The following is a 22627-nucleotide window of genomic DNA, read 5'->3' on the forward strand; positions in this document are numbered from 1 at the left end:
TAGGTGAGTTTACTGCATTTTCATTTTTTTAATGTTACTTATTCTTTATTTAAATAATTTATTCAGATTACATCACAATTGTTATCCTTTCACTTGTTTCCTCCTGTTCCCCTCTCCCTCCCTCTTTCACCCTATTCTCCTCCCCTAGGCCTGTGACAGAAGGGGACCTCCTCCCCCACCATATGATCACAGCCTATCAGGTCTCATCCAGAATGCCTGCTTCCCCTTTCTCTAAGTGCCACCAGGCCTCCCCACCATGGGGACATGGTCAAAAAGGAGTACCAGAGTGCATGGCAGTCAGTCCCTGCTCTCCACAGAACTGTGGAAAATGTGTTGTCCATTGGTTAGATATGAACAGGGGGTCTAGGTTTACTGCACGCATTGTCCTTCGTTGATACAGCAGTTTCTGTATGCCCCCCCGGGGTCCAGATCCACTAGCCTTGATGGACTTCTTGTAGGGTTCTAGGAACCTCTGGGTCCTTCTATCTCCCCATTCTCCCATACATCTCTCACCTGGAGTCCCAATAGCAAGTCTCAGCATCTGTCCCAATCCCCTGCTAGTGTAGACTCTCAGAGGACATCCATGTTGGTCTAGTATCCAATTAAAAATGAGTATATACCACGTGTATCTTTCAGGGTCTGGGTTAACTCATTCAGGATGAGGACCATTTCTAGTTCTATCCATTTGCCTGCAAATTTCAAGATTTCCTTGTTGTTAATAGCTGAGTAGTATTACATAGTATAAATGTACCACAGTCTCTGCATTGCACATGTCCACATGTGAGTGAGTATATACCATGCATGTCTTTCTGAGTCTGGGTTACATCACTCATTCTTAGCTGATTTTCAACCCCAGTGTCTAGTGCAGTCACTGACAGCTTGAGTTGGCCCTCGTCTTCTCATTCCTCATAGTTTCCTCATAATTATATAATCAAAGAAGAAGAAGAAGAAGAAGAAAGAAGAAGAAGAAGAAGAAGAAGAAGAAGAAGAAGAAGAAGAAGAAGAAGAGAAAGAGAAAGAGAAAGAAGAAGAGAAGAGAAGAGGAGAAGAAGAAGGAGAAGAAGAAGGAAGAAGAAGAAGAAGCCTTCATGGAGACAGGCAGCACAGCACACAGCTTTCCTTACTGCATTAGAATGGTTATCAGATGGAGGAATCTTGCTCATAGTCATTATATTATTATTATTATTATTATTATTATTATTATTATTATTATTATTATTATTATTATTATTATTATTCACTTTACATCCAGATCATAACCCTCACTTCTAATTTCCTCCTGGCTCCACCTTCCCTCACCTTCCCACTATACCCCTTGCTCAGAAAAAGGGTACTCCCCTCTAACAAACTCCAGCATATCAAGTCTCTTCAGTACTGAGCTCATCCTCTTCCCCTGTGGCCTGAGAGGCAGCCCAGCCAGAGGGAAGTGATCAAAAAGCAGGCAACAGAGTCCATGCCAGAGACAGCCCCTGCTTCCCTCACTAAGGGACCCACATAAAGACCAATCCCCTACATATGTAGCGGGCCTAGATCCAATCCATGCATGATCCTTGCTTGGTGTTTTAGTTTCTGTATGTCTCCCTGAGCCCAGATTAGTTGATTCTATTGGTCCTTTTGTGGAGTTCTAGTCACTTCTGGATCTGCCTATCCTTTCCCCTACTTTTGCACAAGGCACCCTGCCCTACAACTAATGTATAGCTATGAGTCTCAGCATCTATTCACTGCTGAGTGAAGTCTCTCAGAGGACAATTATGCTATTACCTCATGGTCTTATTTTAGAAATAACCCCTCTTGTGCTAAACAAGCCATTCATGATCAGTCTCAGTTTTCTTATATGCAAAATAAAAGTATTTCCTTTATTATAGTTTCTGCTCCAGTCATAAGTTAAATGTGTTTGAAAGTAATATATAAATCCCCAATTAAATTGTATTGGAAGACTAGTGATTAAACACGCTTGTTTGCTACTCAGCACCTTTCCATCAAAAAGAACTGTTTCAACATGTCTAATATTTAGAATCCTGTCTGCTTTTCATAGTGGAGTTGCCTCTGTACTGCTACAATTTGCTTTAAACATCATAGAAATATTCACAATATAGATAACCATGTATGTGAGTGTGTGTGTGTGTGTGTGTGTGTACACGTGTGTGTGCGTGTGTGTGCGTGTGTGCGTGTGTGTGTGTGCGTGTGTGTGTACACGTGTGTGTGCGTGTGTGCCTGTGTGTGTGTGTACACGTGTGTGTGTGTGTGCGTGTGTGTGTGTACACGTGTGTGTGCGTGTGTGTGTGCGTGCGTGTGTGTGTGTGTGCGCGCGTGTGTGTGTGTGTGTGTGTGCGTGTGTGTCAGGACACATAGTCAATATACATGGTGATTTATGTTCATGCTTCACCATCATCTGTCTATCATCTTCACAATTTCAATACTGTCTAACATGTTTGAGGTAAATCAGGAATTCTAAGACTATAATCTACCTCTTCTTCCTTTGTTTATCAAATCTGTGGTCTATATTTTGGTTCCTTAGCATATAAAGAAAGTATATGGATATGCCTCTTACAATGTAACTACTTCTGCAATACTAATTTGGGTAAGATTTACATTATACTCAATCTGCACCATTGTTTAATCTCTCTTTTGTTTCTACTTTCGAAATGATGTGGCCATTATAGTGTTATGAGTAAAGGCGATTGGTGCCCCACGGTGCCTCTACATGCTCAGATAATTGCTTTAAGAAGTGCCATAGAAATTTCCAGAACCCCAGTGTCCTCTGCTGCTCACTTCACATGCCAGCATGCCTCAGCTACCTATTCAGCTAGGACTCCGCTGTGCTAAATGGGCTTTGAGTGCTTTGGAAGGTCCTTTCTAGTTTTTCCCATTAGTAGCTCATCAGCTTTATTCTGCAGGAATATTTTTACCAGGCAACTAATTTATTGGCATATACACATATACATATACATATATATACATATACATACACACATTGTGTATTTTGAACTGTAGAAGTATGTATATATTGTGGATAAAGAAAACAGATGGAATCAATTTCTTTTTGCCTTTCCTTAATCATTCAATACAAAAATCTTTACTGAACACTTTCTATGTTCAATGATGATAGTTTGGCTGCCCAAAATTCTGACCTTTTATTTATTTTTATTCCCTCAGTTGGCACACACTTTGCCTTATTGCGGCTTAGACTTTCCACTGGGTGCTGAGACCATAATGGCATGAAATTTACAATCAAGATAAAGATCTTAATTGTTTTATTTTTATTCTTGACTCAGAAAAATACTTCATTTCATAAGGGAATGGACAATAAATGTTCCAATTAGAAGAGTAGCAAAAATTAATCTTATGCTGGTCTAAGACAGTAAGAAAACCAAAATACGAACAGAAACCGGCATAAGCTAAATGTGGTAGATGCCTATAATTTGGGAGGTTGAAGCCTTGAGGATCAAAAGTTCAAGACCAGCCTGGGCTATATGAGATCCTAATTTATTTTTTCTAAGGTATTTATACAATATAATTTTCCAATTTAATAAACTTTAACCTGCTTCTCAACATCCCTGGGGGAACTAACTTTTTCAGAAGCACTTTTTTCTGAGTCAATATGCAAAGATACTTAGACAGGACAGTTAGAGGAGTGAACTCAGTGCCAGCTTTGGCTGGAAGACTCTTCTCCTTTAGGAGGAGGTAGACTTTGTTGAGTTGTATTTTCCAGAAATAGGAAACCGATAAGGATCATGATGGACTTGGGATTGGTTTGATGATGATGGGAACTTTTGTGCCGGGTGTGACCACATGGCTTTAATCCCAAAACTGGATAGGCAAAGGCAGGAGGATCTTTGTGAGTTCCAGGACAGCCAGAGTCTATATATTGAGACTAATACAACAACAACAAGCCCTTTGACTCTCAATATATCTACAAAACATTATTTTTCTACAGTTGTTTTGCCGTGTATTTGATTTATGTAGATATACAGATCTTAAGAAAGATCTGCATATCCAACAACTAATGAAAATTACTTGATCATGTGGAGATTGTGTCTTCATTTCAAACTTGTTTAGGAATATTTTGAAAATATGTGATAAATGAATTCCTATGCACCACAAAGCCATGAGTCAAACATGAGTCAAAAATAAAAGGAGACAACAGATCCTGTCTCAACCTTCTGTCTTCTAATAATTTTAGTACAATGCAATAAAAAAGTAGCAGGTATAAAATAAATGAAATGAAAATGCAGTAAACATGTATTTGTCTCCGTGTTGAAATATAAGGAGTGTAAGGATTCACGCATCACACCAATTACCACAATTTAAAAGCTAAAGTATAGAATGGATCAAAAAGCTGAGACAGTGCGGCACATAAGAGGAAGCTGGGGAGGTTTAGGAAGGCCAGGAGACAGTGCGGCACATAAGAGGAAGCTGGGGAGGTTTAAGAAGGCCAGGAGACAGTGCGGCACATAAGAGGAAGCTGGGGAGTTTTACGAAGGCCAGGAGACAGTGCGGCACATAAGAGGAAGCTGGGGAGGTTTAAGAAGGCCAGGAGACAGTGCGGCACATAAGAGGAAGCTGGGGAGGTTTACGAAGGCCAGGAGACAGTGCGGCACATAAGAGGAAGCTGGGGAGGTTTAAGAAGGCCAGGAGACAGTGCGGCACATAAGAGGAAGCTGGGGAGGTTTAAGAAGGCCAGGAATGACATAGGAAATTATCCCAAACTTATTTTCTTATCTGACCTAAATCTTCTAAAGAAACACTTACTATTCACAGAGAGTAATTAGAGAAGAAATTCAAAATCTAAGAGACATAAAGCAATATATACCCTTAAATTACACAATCTCACAGTTCTTTACAATGTGAAGTTCAGAACTGTAAATGTATTGTACCATTATGATGTTCTTGGTTAAAAGAAAACAAAATGAAATGCTCATAAATTAATCAATTATTATAGTTAATTTTAAAACCTCACTCCTCAGGGAGCTAGAGAGACAGTCCGGGCTGTTACAGGGAACCCAAGTTCAGTTTCTAGCACTGGGTGGCTCATGACCTGTAACTCCAGATCCAGGGAATTAGACACCCTCACCTAGATTCTGAATGTTTCTGTACATACACTCACACATAAATAAAATTTAAAAACAGATCTTTGAAATCCTATAACTTTTAAGTGTGTATAAATAAGGTAGATGATGATTGGATTTTAATTTCACTTGTATTAGACAGATACAGATAGCTAGATAATGATGATAGATATTAGATAGATAAATAGATAGAAGATAGATAGATAGATAGATAGATAGATAGATGATAGATAGATAGATGATAGACTAGATAAAATATATTTTATGAAATTGCTATATTAACATAATTGATTAACTTAGCTGCTTGGTCTACATAGATCATGTGTCTTCTCTCTATGATGCATACCTAAAAGACTGATTATAACCTTGTAGCTTCAATTTGGGACAGTTGGGCAGGGACATGGTGACTAAACGGAGAATGTCTTCCCTTCATAAACCCAGTGATATTGGGTATGAGACATTTTAACAATGTGAGCACAATTTTGAAATTTACTAACTGTGTGTATAAGTTTATTAAATGACAATATCAAGCTACTGAATCAAGAAGAGCTAATAGCCATCGTCTGTAAAAAGTGAATTTGGAATAGTGGGTGGCATATGGTTTATTTTGCAGATGTCTATCAGAGATGTACTTTTTATATAATTACAGGAGGTCACATTGTATTCACCTCATTAAAAAGAATTTTAATATGACTGAGTTATGAAATTTCAAAATATTCAATGTATAAATGAATCACTACCCAGAAGACTGATTATTAGCATTTCATGCTTTGTAACATTAATTTTCTTTCAGACAGTAACAAACTGAGCGAGGCATGAGGATAGGGACAGTGTGCTGGCTTTCACACACTGCCTTACTTTGCATTTTATTTAGACTGCATTTATAGAGATTGATTAAATTATTTTGTTATCTCCATAAACACGGCAACTTTATGGAGTTTTAATTTTGACCACTACATCTGCTCTAAGTTTTTCTTTTCTTTCTTTTTTTTTATTTTTGATGATGCAGCATAGGAATTTGAATATATTTGTTTGGTCTTAGGATGTGCAACCTGAAAGTTTCCTCCGGTATCAGCAGCCTCCAATGTGGATATGTTTAATTTGCTAACTGCTTTGCTTATATTCCAGAACAGCCCTGTAGCGTAGCACCAGTACATTCACTTGTCCCATAATTGCCATTTGCAAATCATCTTTTATAGAATCTGATCAACAGACTTCGCGAAATAATTTCCAGAAATGTAATTTTTTCACCACCTCCTTTACAATCCATCAGTGTAATTTATAACTGTCATTTGAAAACTTTAATTTCCTGGTAGGAGTTGCCTTATTGCGCACTCAGGATAAAGGATTAGGGAATGCTATATTTCTTAATGTGAATGTTCCAGCAGACAGAGGTTTGCTTTTCAGGGCTCTGCTCACTAAGCTGATCTCCCTCAAACCGGAGCCATCCAAAAGCTAATTTCCACACCCTCTTTCTCATGCTCATCCAGAAAAGAGGGGTAAGAGCTTAAAGCCAGGAAATCATCTCCAGTGAATTTCCATATAATTTAACTCTTGGCTGCTTTTCTGTACTTTGAGCTTTCTTAGAACTGAAGGTCAAGAATGGCAACACACTGAAAATATGTACATAATATATGCCGTCTCCGTCAGTCCTCTGGGCTTCCCAGGAAGTGTCTACTAACTAATTCTTCTCATGTATTTTTTTGTAAAAATTTCAGAAACAAGAATCAAAATCTCTGCAGGACTTGTCATACTGTGGATGACAAAGATAAGGAAAACACGGGGTGTAAGCAGTCCCTGTGGACCATTCACTACTATGCAATGTTTGTACCAACAGATTTGAGCATCTTTAATAAAACAATAACAAGAAGAAACCAAAATAGGAACACATCCAAGTTTGAGTAAGTGCTCTTTTCTTCATAATATGCAAGTATGTTGAAATTGGTTGTAGAGAAATATTAATAATTATAAGTAGTATGCAACATTTAAATTATTTTAGAGATCTAGAAGATGGACAAAATTTTTAAAAGTGGACCGCATTATTTCAAAAGTAAGTGGATTTATAACATCTCTGGTATATCATGCTCAAGGCAAATAGTGATCAAAGGTTATGTTATTAAATCTCAAAATGCTAAGATTGAGATATTTCACCATAATGGAATAATATTTGGTTAAAATTAACTTTGTAGTTGGTAAAATTTGCAACTATCCCTGAAGAAAGTATATAAAATTTTTAATAATTAATTGAATCGCTTAGCTTGAATACTTTTAAATTAATTGAATAATTAAAAATAGATAAAAGTATTCTTTGAATAATATTGAAAGTAAACTAAATATACCCAAAAATTAACATAAGAAAATTTAATGGTATGCAACATGAATATTCAAAAATAACCAAGTACTGTGAGAGCCTGTGAGTCTGCTTAAACCTTTTAAATAATGCTTTTTATTTTTTATTTATTTTGCCCTCTCTAGACCCTCCCCACTCCAGATGACCCCCTTCATCTTCCCTTCTAGCTCCTCTCCTGCGTTCACATCTATCTCTTACATTTTGCGGGGTGGGGTGTGAGTCCAGGCTTAGCTGGGGTTGTTTACTGTGAGCATGGGTAGGAGACTATTTACTAGCACAGCAGCGATTTGCCATTGGCTAAGCCAACGCAGGGGATGAACGCCCAACCACCATGACAGAGCGTGGAAAGGCCCAACCTGGTCGGCTATTATGCAGGAAGCCACAGTTGCTGTGCTTTCATAATTGTAAAAGCTATGTCATAGCCAGCAGACGGGGCTTTATGGCACTCCTTCCCGTTCTAAGGCTCTCACAGTATTTCTGTTGCTACTTTTGCAATAGTTTTTGGCCTTAGAGACGTGTTACAAGTGATTTGTTTAGATCTGAATGCCCAGTCATCCCTTATTCACAGAACTTTGACCTGTTATGATTCTCCTCATAAGAGGTTTCTCTGACTAAGGCTGAAACCAACACTAGTCTACGGGAATAAATATAAACACGAGATAGTTGACAAAATGTCCACTTAGCAAATCATCAGTAGTAGATTTCTCTTAAGACCTGTGACCTCCCTAGCCAGAGGTTCCCTCACCCCCAATCACATGTTCTCTCCTATGTAGCGGGCCTCAAATCCACTCATGAAGTAGTTGGTTAGTTCTAACACAGCCATGCCACTATTTCACCAGCAGATATAGTTTATCTCTCCATCAGCTGTTAAAATATAACAGTTGTCTGTGTTTCCTTCATCGTTAGTGGGTTGGAATGCCACTGTAATCTGCAGAATCCACAGCCTGGCAAAGCTACTGATAGAATTTCTTCCCCAACAGCTAGTATAACACATAGCTCTATATGTATGTTAGCCATCAGGGAAGAAGGCTCTACTTTAAGTGGGTTTGATGTGTCTGTGTTCTGCATTCGCAGTGTGTTGTCTTCAGCACTAGACAGTTGCCATGCAGTTCTGGTGGAAAACCAAGAGAAATTGCTGTTGGAGGTTGGTTTAACATATTTTGATTCTAATTACTGCTTGCTGCTTCTGTGCCCCAAGATTGCTATGTAACCTTGCCTAAAACTTTATTCCTATTTGACCAAGAAAAAGCCAACCCACCTGAGCAGGCAAACGGGATAGGTGTGGCTAAGATTCCTGGGCGTTGGGGACAGAGAGAATCTTGGGAGAAGAAAGAGAGAAAGGAGAAAGCCGACGCCATGGGTTGGGAGGAGGAAGAGCACATGGCCATCATGGATGGAGAGTTTGGCCCATACAACAATAACTAGCAAGTGTTTGGGATTGTGGATGGGAGGTAGCTCGATAGAAATTATTAGAAGCAGATGGCATGGAATTGGGGCAGGGAGGTATAGAAGGCTCTTTAGGGGATTCATATCTGACCTGCCCCATGTTAACTAAGGCTATTTTAAAATATAACAGTTGTCTGTGTTTCATTGACTGTTAGCGGGTTAGAAAACAACCGTATAAATAATTATAGGGCAAATAATACACATTATTAAGTCATAATGCTAAATTAAGCACAACAAATGACAATAGTTTTTATTGTTTTGAGTGCTTTGGAATATCCCTGGCCAACAACTCATAGAGATGCACCTGGCACTGGATATTTTACTAAAAGCCTCTGGAAGCAGGATTTGCACCTATGCAGAATACCTGTATTCAAAACCCCCATATATATATATATATATATATATATATATATATATATGTATGTATAATATATATATATATATTATACATACATACATATGTATATATATTTTACAATACATTAAAATATGTATTAATCTTTTAGTTTATAAGTAGTATATCTATGTGTATTTTAATAAATCTATGGATGTGTTGAATCCTACCTTCAATTTATCCTCATTGTCTCACCTCATTCCCACATAAACTTTTCCATGCCTAGTATCCTGCAACTCTATTTCATATTGTACGTGGCAAGCATATAAATGTCACTTTGTCACTTTAGAAATTAAAATTAAACACAAGACAGTTACCATACAAGGATATGTATATCCATACTCTATAATCAAATGTACTTGTATGTGTTTTGTTTCTTCCTGAGAGCAGTTTCTCCATTGTGTAGCCCAGGCTGATCTTACAATCACACTAATTCTCCTGCCTCAGCCCCCTAATGCTTGGATTACAGTAATGTACAGCTTACATAAATTCTTCAAAATCGATTCTTCCACAATTTCATTTAATTTATGCCATGGAGTTAAAAGAAAACATATTTGTATCATATGTATAATATGCATTTGTATATGTAATATATATGCATATATATAGCAAAGGCTATGCTTTACATTTTCCATAGAATGGAAACGTTATTCATTTTAAACTATATCATATCACAAAAATATAGAAAGTCAATCACATTTTGAGCAGGTATTCCAAAGGTTTTACTTTGGCATTGATTTTCTACCTGAAATTAGCTCAGACTGGTGCAATAAAAATGTAAATTCCAAGAGAATTTGGATATAAACAGTTGAAGCAAAGAACTGGGAAAGAAGATTTGAATTTGTGGTTGCCCTATGGGTTACAGGTTCTGAGAGTGTGAAAATTACTATCAAGTCTTATGAGTTCATTCTAACGGAAGATAATAAAAATGAATAATAATTTTAAACACTATTACTATAGTGATTCAGAATTATAAAACACTAACACATCAATTATTTCTTTTATTTTTAAAAGTCAGGAATAACTTAATTATTTAACCATGATTCTATAGAAATTTTATTTAATATAAATAACAGAAATTTTTATAAAGATGCAGAGATTGTACAAAAGAAAAAATATACAATATAAAATAGTAAATAGTGAAAGTATTGAAAATTATAACTGCTACACTAAATGGTTCTGTGAGTAAAAGCTAAACATAAATTTAAAATTAGGATAATTACTTAAAGGTCTGCTATTAGGTATCATTAAAGTTTTAAGGCTCATTCCTTTTTTATTATTGCATCATTTCTCCCTTTCAACTCCTCTATCTAAATCCTCCTACTTAGGTCTTCTTGTTCTTTTTCAAATCATAGCCTCTCTTCTCATAAAGGGCTGTTACAACGCAAGTATCTATAATGAATACATACGATCACTAAGTTTGTATAACGCTTTCAGGGCTGATGATTTGGGATTGGATAACCAACTGGTGTGACCTTCCCTAGGGAAACTGTTAAATGTCTTATGGATTAGTAAGACAGGTTTATAGTAAGACATGTTTTATAACATCAACAATGGTATAACTATGATTAATAGGATTTCAAGCTATTCAAAGAAAAAATTTGAAAGATATGGTGGCATCAGCGATGAAGTTATTTATAGAACAACTTGAGAAAGTGTTATATTAGGCAGTTTACCCTGATAGTGTCATGGCATGTGATTTATGAAATATTCAACTTTGTCCTCCATGTTTTTAGATGAGCAACTAAATAGAACATATTTTACATATTAATGACCAAAATAATTAGCATTTATAATAATGTAGATATTAGAAATTTAAATATATCAACTAAAAGCAGCTACATATGCTATTCCAACTTTGGACTTTTTTGTTTTTCTATTTTTTTTATTTTTTAATTCATTTTAGCTATTCCAACTTTGAAGACTAATATTGTTGGTGTTTTCTGTCTTTATACAGTTTTTAATTATTTCTTATTGGTGTTATTATTATTATTATTGGGTTTTTTAAATAATATAGTCTGATCATGGCTGCTCATCCTCCATGTCCTCCTAGATCCTCCCCACCTTCCCACCATTGCAGATCCGTGCTTCTGTTCTCTGTGTCTATAAAACAAACTGACAAATTTGAAAATAAACACAGAATATAACAAAACAAAAAAATGAAGAAAATACAGAAAAACAGATACACAAACACATACACACCAATACATACAAAAGGCAGCACAATGTTTGATGTTTACAGAGGGCAGAGAAGTACATTGGGTCTTTTTAGGCTGGAAATACACCATTAAGAGCTTTCCTGTGGAGGCTGGGAATCAAAGCCCTCTGGAAGAATGGCCAGTTTTCTTAACACTGAGCCATTATCTCTCCTGACCTTATGTAATGATTTTAAGAAAACAGTTGTGTTTCCTTGTAACAAGAAGGGTCTGTATGCTGGCCTTTGTGTGGCATCTCTTCTTTTATAGTCTCTGGATATGTCGTGAATGGGTCATATACAGGAATCCACATTCCTCAAATCCCAATTTTTTTCTTCTTTGGATGTGTAGAATGTGAGAGATAGGATAGCACACAGTTTTTTTCTAGAGCCTGATGTGAGTAACCATGGCTTTGTAACAGTTTCAGACTACGCTGAATTCCATTTCCCAAAGGGGAGGAGGTTTCAGACAGCCTTTATAGTAATAGAACTAAGAGAGTCACAGATAAGGCCCAAATAAGATCTATTCATACACATTGGTGGAAACATAATATTCAAGAAGTCTCACTACAGGCCTCAGGTGCTGCCTGTGGATATTCTTAGTCTTTGGTTGCCAGAGAGTATGGTTTTGTTAAGTTAATACATTCAAGATGTTTTTATCCATTAGTCACAGAACTTTCATTCAGACACAAAAGTTGACAGAGAATGGCTATTCATGGGTTAAAGACAGACCTAGGTAAACTGTATTCATGCTCCAGACCTGAAAACCCCAAACTCCTCACACTTGTTGCTCCTTATTTTCCTGTTTTGAAGCGGGAGGGGAGGGGGCACGCTGTAGAAGCTTACGTTTTGAAGTGTGACAGAGCTGTGCACAGCTGTGCTCATTTTGTGGATGCAGGTGTATTATCTGCAACGTGTAATGCATAGTTGCCTGATGCTGCTCTCGTGTCTAGGAATTTCCTTTGGCAAAACTCTCCCAAGAGGCATGAGTATCACTAACCAACCTATGCACACGGTGGGCCTGAAGGCTGTACTGCCTTAACTACATCACCTCATGCAGTGGGTTCCACGACGTGCACATGGTGTCTAACATGTGCTTTGCGCAGTACAGTGCCCAGGGACTTCACTTGGACATGTATATGTGCTTTGGAGAAACAAAGCACTTTTTTTTATTCAGTGAACTTTATTCGGGTAAACCAATGCCGTCTCATTGATCAGCAAAACACCCGTCAGTGTGACATAGGTTAACTGTGCGTATCTCCTGGGTAGTAACTGTGTTTCTCGCCTGCCTTTTATAGTTCTGAAATGATCAGTTTGAAATGTGCTGTGGTTTTCAGACTTTACATATACATGCAGCTGGTCGTCAGGGAAAGAGTGATTTGACGATCTGGTCTACTGCCCTGATCTGCCCTTCATAGGAGTCTGATTTATATGCTGTCTCTGCTGCCGTTGTTTCCTTCTATCTAGAGAAATTGATTTTATCCTGCTGCTCAAGCTTGTGAACCTGAGCGAGCCAGAAAACACAGTAAAACAAGCGAACGTTGTAAACGACCCGAGGCTAAGGAGATCTTTCAATGGGCACAGAACTCAGCCCAACCTCTGGTGGCAGCTCTTAGCTCCCTTGAATCTATATCTACTAAAGACCCTCAGACTCGCCAGTGTGGATCCCATGGACCATGCATGAGAAAGGAAAGTATACAGGCATGTAATATTTTTCTAATATAACAACATTCAGATGTTGAGAAAATTTGAACACCTTTTCCTGGAGGAGAGATAATTTATTGCTGCAAAGAATTAAAGTACGTGTATAATAAAGAGAAGGGGCACAAAGCCTTCGGTACCATTAAGGTAGCTGCAGGGACAGTCACGGATACCCAGTAAGAACACTCCTTACTAACACACATACTAATCCACTGCTCATCCACATCCTTTGCAATATTCCGTGAAAGCACTATCACAAATGCATGATGAATTTTCACATTTGGGGTTGTTTAAAAAGAATAACGTTATCTATTCTCACTAAATTAAGAACTCAAAAGACCCAGGGGAGACCACGAGGTGTGGAGTAAACTGGAGGTAATCAATTGGAATCTGTCACCTGCCCCCACTTTTCCATATGCTCACGTCCCTGCTGCCCTTTGCAAAATGATGAGACAAAACAAAATGAACAGCAATGACAAAAACAAAACAAAACAAAACAACAAAAAACCTCTAAAATTCTCTATTTCAGCTCCATTATCAGAAAGTTAAATTTACACCTACCCCATGTTTTCTAACATATATCGTGCTGGAATTTGTTCCATGTTTCATGACAAGCCCCATGCTAATATCCGTCTCGTGTTTCATGAGCTGCACTATATTCTTACTGCCCATTAAGACTTATTCTTTCTCTTGTTGTCCATTTTTGATTATTTTTTCAATGCTAATTAAAGGTAAATCTATGTATTTAAGATATATTATATAAACTGAACTGTGATACTTTCAAATTCTAGGAATCCGGAGTTGAGAAAGACACTCAGAAGGAAAGCAAACACTTTAGAGTGTTTGTCCTTTTTTTTTTTTTTTTTCTCTCTTTTTTAAAGTTTACTTTTGTCTGTTTTTGAGACTATCATTACTGAATGCAAGCCTCGAATTCACTAAACAAATGAGGCTGCATTTCTGATCGTCCTCTTTTCTTCCCAAATGCTGGGCTGGCAGATGCGTGCCATGGCATTCCAGTATACACCGTTCACTTATAGAATGGAAATATTAATATTATCTGACTAGTGTGGCTGTTGTAATGGCTAAGGGGAAAATGGCACTATGGGCTAGTTGTATTTACATTTATAAATTATGCATGAATTTACATTTACATATTATGCATGTAACAGCTACTGTCTCCAATGATGGTGAAGAAAATTATCATTAGTGAGTCATTAATGATGATGGTAATGCTTGTGAATTCCACAGTGTTTAAAATTGTAAACATGATGTTTGTGTTTATGACAATTTCAAATATTAGGATTCTTCAAGATTCCCAGAGTGTTTCCACGAGTGTAATAGTAGGCAGTTGTACCTCTATTTGGAATTTGTTGATGAAGGAGCTTATACTTCTAGTCAAAGGAAATAATAGCTTTATTTTTAATCTTATGAGAAGATATGCCAATAAGAGTTATTCAGAAAATATGTTAGATTGGACTTACTTCTGAAAAAAAAAATGATACAAATAATCTATTTTTGAGTAGGGGTTCGAATTTTACTGCACGAATTATCCTTGGCTGATGCCATAGTTTGAGCAGGACCCCAGGCCCTATCTGCCTGCCATAATGTTCTTCTTGTAGGTTTCTATGACCCTCTGGATCCTTCTATTTCCCTGTTCTCTCATGCTTCTCTCACCTAGAGTTCCAATAGGATGTCCTCCCCTCTGTTCCACATTCCTGGTAAGTGAAGACTTTGTTGGGACATGCCCCTTAGGCTAGTGTCCAGATATAAGTGAGTATATACCATTTGACTCTTTCTGCTTCTGGGCTAACTCATTCAGTATTATCATTTCTATTTGCCCACAAATTTTGGGAATTCCTTGTTTTTGATAGCTGAGTAGTATTCCATAGTGTAAATGTACCACAGTTTCTTTATCCATTCTTCTACTGAGGGACACTTAGGCTGTTTCCTTGTTCTGGCTATTATGAACCCCTACTCAGATCTAGCCAATAGACAGGACAGTCTCCACTGTTGACTGGAGAGTGGCGTCTGACTTTCACACGAACTCTGGCGCCCCATATTTGACCGTGTCCTCCGGATGGGGAGGACTCTTGCCACTCAGAGGAAGGACAGCAGGCTACCAAGAAGAGATTTGTTATCCTATGAGCATATACAGGGGGAGGAGGTCTCATTCAGTCACAGTCACAGGGAAGGGGAGTAGGGAGAAGGCGGAAGGGAAGGAGGAGTGGGAGGATACAAGTGATGGGATAACAATTGAGATGTAATATGAATAAATTAATAAAATAAAAAATAAATAATAAAAGTCTGTTTTGCCAGTTGTTTATTCAGTTAACGAGCATATAAAGATTGTAGCCACTGTTTTACTGCTTACTTACGGAAAAATGTCTATCTAATTCCAGTTTATCTTTCAATAATGGAATGAAAAACATGATGTATGACTATTAATAGCTCTTTCTCTGATGTTTACATTTTAATTAAAATAAGAAACTACCTCTGGGCATTTTAATGTTTTGTTGTAACTAGAGTTCCTGGTCATAGAAATATCAAGCCAATAAAATTTAATGCTACCTTTTAAAAACATTAACATAATTTAATGTTTTTCTCTTTGGGGAGAAAAAAATTTGTAAAGTATATCATGCTTAAAGTTAGTTAACTGACTTGTCCAGTGCACTGAGGTTTCTTCAATCCCTGAGTCTTTCAAAATTTATCATTGCTCTAATTTCCTAGGTTCTCAATATTTGTTCTCTTTTTTCTTTATTCTGTTAATATTTCCATCCAATTATGGAACTTCTATCAGTTTTTTTTTCATAAAATATCAAGTGAAGTATAAATGAAAAAAAAGAAATTATTTTAAACAATGGTCTAGGTAAGAGAAGTATGGGAGAATGGGGAAATAGAAGGATCTAGAAGGTCCTAGAAACCTACATGAAGAACATCATGACAGGCAGATCTAGGGCCAGGGGTTCTGCTCAAACTATGGCACCAGGCAAGGACAATATGTGCAGTAAACATCGAACCCCTACTCAGATCTAGCCAATGGACAGGACATTCTCCACAGATGAGTGGAGAGTGGGGTCTGACTTTCACACGAACTCTGGTGCCCTATATTTGACCACGTCCCCTGGATGAGGAGGCCTGGCAGCACTCAGAGGAAGGACAGCAGGCTACCAAGAAGAGACTTGATACCCTATGAGCATATGCAGGGGGAGGAGGTCCCCCTCAGTCACAGTCATAGGGCAGGGGAGTAAGGGGGAAAGCAGGAGGGAGGGAGGAACGGGAGGATACAAGTGATGGGATAACAACAGAGATGTATTATGAATAAATTAATAAAAAAGTAAATAAATAAATAATGCACAGAAGTGAGGGAAATAAGCTGACTTACTATTTTCAGCTCATCTGTCATTCCCATCACAGTGTCTCCTCTCCTGGCGGCCATCTTTTTCCCTACTGTCTCCCGTCTCCTTTCATGATCCTGACCTGTCACCTGCACCTCACCACACACTGCACATGTGTAGGATGCCTAGAGAGTGGCCTGCCGCCCAACAACTGCTCACAGCCTGTTTATCAGGCAAGGGGAGGGCGTGACTGCTTGTTTTGACATAGTAAAACTTAATTACAACATTAATCAGCTGTTTTTGCAAATTCTCTTCACTATTTTCTGTACTTGCAACAGCAAATCACACTAGAGCTATTTAAAGGACTCAGACATAGCTTCAACAATTAATTCCAAAGTCTTCAGCTCTGATTAAATAAACCAACATTTATGAAATGTTGGGCATGTAGTCTACATACGTAGGAAATTTAATTTTAGGAAAGCTATAAGCATATTTAACTTTACCTTTAATATAATTTTGTCATGATTATTTAATATGTGTTTTTGAATTGTTCAGTTTTTATTTCTATTACTTCCTTAGACGCTTGATTTTCAAAAATATTTGAATTATCTTGATGTTAATGAACACACAGCAATCTGCAATGTGTTGCCATGATTTCTGCTCCAAATAATACTTGTAAAACTTGAAACAGTTTGGAGCTCTCAAAATTGCATATTCTTTTCACTCTGAAACTGTAACCACGGCTGCCCAGTGCCCAGCAGGACAGTGGAGCACTTCTCAGCTGCCCATAGGTCTAAAGAACAATGCAGCACACCATACTTTAGAAAACATCCAGACTTTTTGATATGAAGATTCAACATTAATTTATAAGCCTTTCTTTACATGTTTATGTGAATCTTGTACCATTAATTTATGAAATAAAAAGGTAAAACAGAAAAAAATACTGAAACTAAAAGTAGATGTCAGTAAAAGGTCACATGCGAGAAGTTAACTGAACATATAATGTGTTCTTTGAGAATCTATGGAGTTTTTAAATTTTTAGGAGTATCCATCATGCAAACCTAGAGAGGACATAAATATTTTAAATTAAATGTGAGAAATATGTACACACACACACACACACACATATATATATATATACTGATTTCAAAATTGCTGGGTGATCTGAAGTCCTCTTCTGACCTCTGAAGGCACTTGTACTATTGTAAACATTATATATTAATATATATACTGTTTAACATAAAATAAATTCATTTTCAAAAACTATGTCGCTTTTTTTCTTGACAGTTACAGAGTTCATAGTACATAAAATGTGTGCTTATAAAATACACTTGTCTTCATTTAAAGAAGTCCTATGCTCTATGGTATGCTAGCATAACATATCTATTTTAAAATGTGTCACTCTACAGTCTTGCAATAATTATTTTAAATACAGAAGTTCTTTTTAAAATTTTTTTTTCTTAATGTTGAAAGTTGTTTTGCCTGTATGTATGTCTCTCTGAGGGTGTCAGATCTTGGAGTTACAGACAGTTGTAAGCTGCCATGTGGGGGCTGCAAGTAGAACACGGGTCCTCCAGAAGTGCAGTCAGTACTCTTAACTGCCGAGCCACCTCTCCAGCCCCCAGTACAGAAATTCTTATCATGGAATCAGAGCTTATTGGTTTTACATTTGTGTCACACTGCCAGTAACACATACCTTTTAAGTGAAAATAATAAGATCAGAAAAACATATGTGCAGGTCCCACTCCAAAAGCATCCCCTTTCGATTCTGGCATAAAGTAGCAGAGCTTGAAGAAGCTTGTACAGGTGGTAGCACTGTGTTCCTGCTCTTCACCAATCCTGAAGCCACCACCTTCTTACAGGTTTGCTGTAAGTAAAAACATTTTGATAGAAACTGAACTGCATCACAAGATACTTGTGATAACCGAACAGAGTATAACACTAAATGATCTTTTTTTTTTTTTTTTTTTTTTTTTTGCATCCTGATCATAGACACCACGGATAGGACCCAACCTCGATTTTCTCTTTACTTTCAGGTCTATTTATCATGAACATAAAGGACAGTAAATGACGTCATCCTGACAGATTGAAAAACAGATCTCAATAGATGTAAGACAGCCACAAAGCCCATTGCTGGATAGATCACAACACGAATAGAGTGAGAGCTAGCTGTGGATAAAGCCTGCTACAGGCTTCCACGTGACCACAGGAAGTTTAAATGAGGAAAAATCACTGCGGCAATGTTTTGAGGCTTCCTGGGGAAAGTGGTGATCCAGGTCCCTGTTCCAGGTGTTGCTTAGCAGTGTGGCATCCGTCCTTTTCCATGGGCATTGCTTTTATAGATGCTGTGACTCTGCTAGCCTCCCTAACTTGATCAATTGCACCGCAGCTATGTAACCAATTGCGCATCAGATAGCATAGAGATATTTTATTAATCTCCTCCTGGTAAGTACAAAAGACAGAAAACCCCCTAAAGACTCCTGCCTGAATTGTCTGCAGAGATCAGAAACAAATAGCTCTTCGCTGCATTATTCTTGCCTGTGTAAAGAGGGTTTGTACAAGAAATCCCCTGGTGTAAACAGTATTGAAAGATTGTTCTAAAGGATTAAAGCACCACGAATGATCTGGGGGACAGAGTCTCTTAGAGACTGCCTTGGCATAACAGGAACTGGGACTTCCAAACTGATCCTCAGCGTCCAAAATGAAATACAAATAAGCAAGTGAAAACTAAGACAGCCAGAGAACGAAGACTGGCTAAAAACACTTCAGTCAACACAGCAATGACTCCATATCTGCAGGACAGATGGATATATGCATGCACACGATGTATCAGGTAAAATTAGAGACAAGGACTCATTTACACACATGTGTACAATCAAGTCAGGTTCAGTCCAAGACAGTAGTCTTATGTACTTATGAGCTCCCACATTGTATCAAATCAGGTATACAGAACTGATAAAAATAAAGCTGAAGGAAAGAGGGTCAGGATACAGTGTAGTCATCTGCTAGACTGAGAGTTCAAAACACTTTCCAATTTACCACTTTATTGCCCATAGCAACGGGTACTTTTTTCCCCCTCTTCCTGCTGCATCAGAAAGTTGCTCAATGTCAGTATGTATTCCCTGAAAAGGAAGCTTGGTCTGGCTGCCATAATAATCTCTTTGGATCACTTAATCATTAACAGATTAATCCAGCTTTCATCTCCAGGCCAAGGTTGATAAAGAAGACAAATATCTGAGTCTAAGGCTGGAGCCCACTGGGCAGACTTCTAATGCCGTGACAATATTCTAAAGATTATGGATAAATCTAAAGATTATAAATAAATCACTGGCCCAAATGGCACCTTCCGCCCATCTGCTCTGCTCTCTGGAATAGTGAGATGCCAGAATGCACTCCAATTATGGCAGTGACGCCTGTCCTGTCAAAGGATGGGACACTCAGCTAACCTCTTAAGCTAGCGTGTCATGGTAAAGTAAGATAGAAGAGGCTCATGGAATAATCTAAAACAATTGACTTCCTGAATTCACTGAACACATGTTTCAAACTCACTTAATGCTACTCAATCCAAACTTGAAAACATTTTAAGAAGAAAATTACTAGCTGCTGGCAATCCTTGGCAACATTTAAAGAGAAACAATGCTCCCAGGACATGCCATCAACCAGCATGTCCCAAAATGTTTTCCATTTCAAAAGGTCACACAAACAGCAGGGGCCCTTCCTGTGGGTTAAAGACAAAGCAGAAAGCTTTAGTCTCAAACAGAAGATTCCTCCATCCCAGTGAGCCTGAGATTCTATAATGTACTAATTGGCATTGTATTAGGACACTACTTACTTCCCAATGTCCATCCTGTGAGCTAAACATTACATAAGATAGCTGGGTATTTCCAGGGTTTCAACACGTGAGACTGCAGGCCAGCCTTCCGTGAATACTTTTTTCAACACAACGGATAATTTTTTAATTCATTTTCCCCATAACTGCACTCAGAATTGGAAGAGGCATTATAGTCCACGTGTTTTTCAGATTTCCTTAGCTAGGTTGTCAAAAACTGCCATCTGTACCGGCTGCCCTTAGAGTTCCAGCACGTATTTTCAGATTTAATTCAGGTAAGGATTTTGTGCCTCTCCTGTGCCTTTTGCCATTTCATAATAACTAGTATCAGCAAAAAGTCACAAAATATTAAGGCGAGTACGTTAAAAAAAAATTGTCTATGCTATGGTTAAAAGAGGGTCTTGATGGATGAGTTTTGATTCCAGAAAGGTCTGTTCTTCATTTAGTTCCAAAAGCTATAGGAAGATGTCATTACTTTTTATTAGCTATTTTAGTGCCCTTTTGCTCTTTGTGCCTTTTTAAAATCTTCTCACATGTCTTATATTAGAAGTTTGGTGGTAACATTGGAAAGAAAGCAATTTCATCACGGTAGGGCTATATTGGCCATGCTTTCTCTAGCTGTAAATCAAAGACAGAGTGAACCTCAGACTGTACCAGGTCCCTCCAACAACGAGGCAGGAGCACACAGGGCAGCACTGTCAGTTGAGAGGTCCTTGCTTGGTTTTCTCCTCTGTGTCTGCATAATTACCACAACCTCTAGTGTTCTGGTATAGTCTCGCCTCTTACTGCACAATTAAGAGCCTTGGAGAGAAAAGTTGTAAGATCCGGTTTGGGTACATCCCTATTGCTACTGCTTTAGTGGGTTTTTTTTTCTATTGCATCTGATGCAGTGGTGACTTTGCCAGCTACATGGCTGGGTCTAGTCTCTTTCTTGTCCTCCAATATTAATTAGCTTGCACTTTGTGCCCAGAATTAGTTTGCACTTGCTGCCTAGAATTCTAGGAACTAATCACATCACAGGGGAATCTCTGCAGGCTTAGTGAGTTTATATTACAACATTAATTGTACAATTAGTCTAAGGTTAGGTGGCACAGGAGCCGTGCAACCTCTTGCAGACACCAGAGCATAAATCTAAACAGGAGCAGGACTTGGCTTTCACTGTCACATGGAGGGCAATGAAAATTTCACCTGGATTGCAACTTTTTATCAGACATCTATGAATGCACTGAGCCAGATATTGATAACAGGGAAAAGTTGTTAAGCACTTGGCTCTGGGAACTGACTACAACATTTATGAAGAGCATAAGACAAGTACAATCCATAGTTAGGTATTATTATTATATACCAGCGTAGCAGAAGTCTAAGATGAAGGCTTTCCACATCACTAAAAATTATAAGAGCCTTCAGAAGGCTCTTGAAAGAGGGCACACACACACACACACACACACACACACACACACACACACACACACACCCCTTGACAGCTAAGGTGAATTTTCTTTGTGGTGTATTTCTGAATTCAAATTAATTTTAAGGTGATATGCAAGAATCTAGAAGAATCTGGTGTGACTCTGTCATTCTTTGTCAAGCACAGTGTACCTCAACACTCTTCAGTTTTGTAAGGTGAATGCACTGCATTGGACTTCATCTTATACCTATTTTAATAAAAATAGCGCTCATAACTGTAAAATATAACTACTTTGAGGTAATTATATATCTTAAGCTTATGGAAAAATACTTCTGTGTTAAGGAGATATTTTCCTTAGTCTACTGCTAGACTTTGAAAAACCAGAAATAAGCTATTTATATAACTAATTAATTGTAACAGAGTATTTATGGTGGAAAACATCAAGATGGAGAGGAGTTTGTGATGTAGCTTTAGCACTGCCTGTGAAAAAAGAAGACTGGATTGGGGATATTCAGGAACAATGCTGAATGGGCAGGAAATTGATGAGTACGTTTACCTGCTGCTTGTCCAGCAGCAGATGGAAAGTGCTTGCAAGGTGTCCTTGGACGATGCTCATTTGCTGAACCATGACACTGTGTCTGTATTTGCTTTCCAGGTGGAATTTGAGGATCTGGGGCTTGTGAGGTGATGAGGTTACATAACACTAAAGTTTATTGTTTGGTTAAGACTGCTAATGGAACAGAACATCCTAGAGCTGACACAGAAGCCCATCCATGCTCTCCACAACTCAGAGACAGAGGTTAAATGTAACGGCCAAGCATGTGTTTCAGGCCAGGTCAACTTGGAACAGGAGGGGCGCACTTCAGTTCATCTTTAACATGCCAGGAAAGCACACAGGCAG

Source organism: Acomys russatus, chromosome 9 (genome assembly GCF_903995435.1).
Source record: "Acomys russatus chromosome 9, mAcoRus1.1, whole genome shotgun sequence".
NCBI lineage: Eukaryota > Metazoa > Chordata > Mammalia > Rodentia > Muridae > Acomys > Acomys russatus.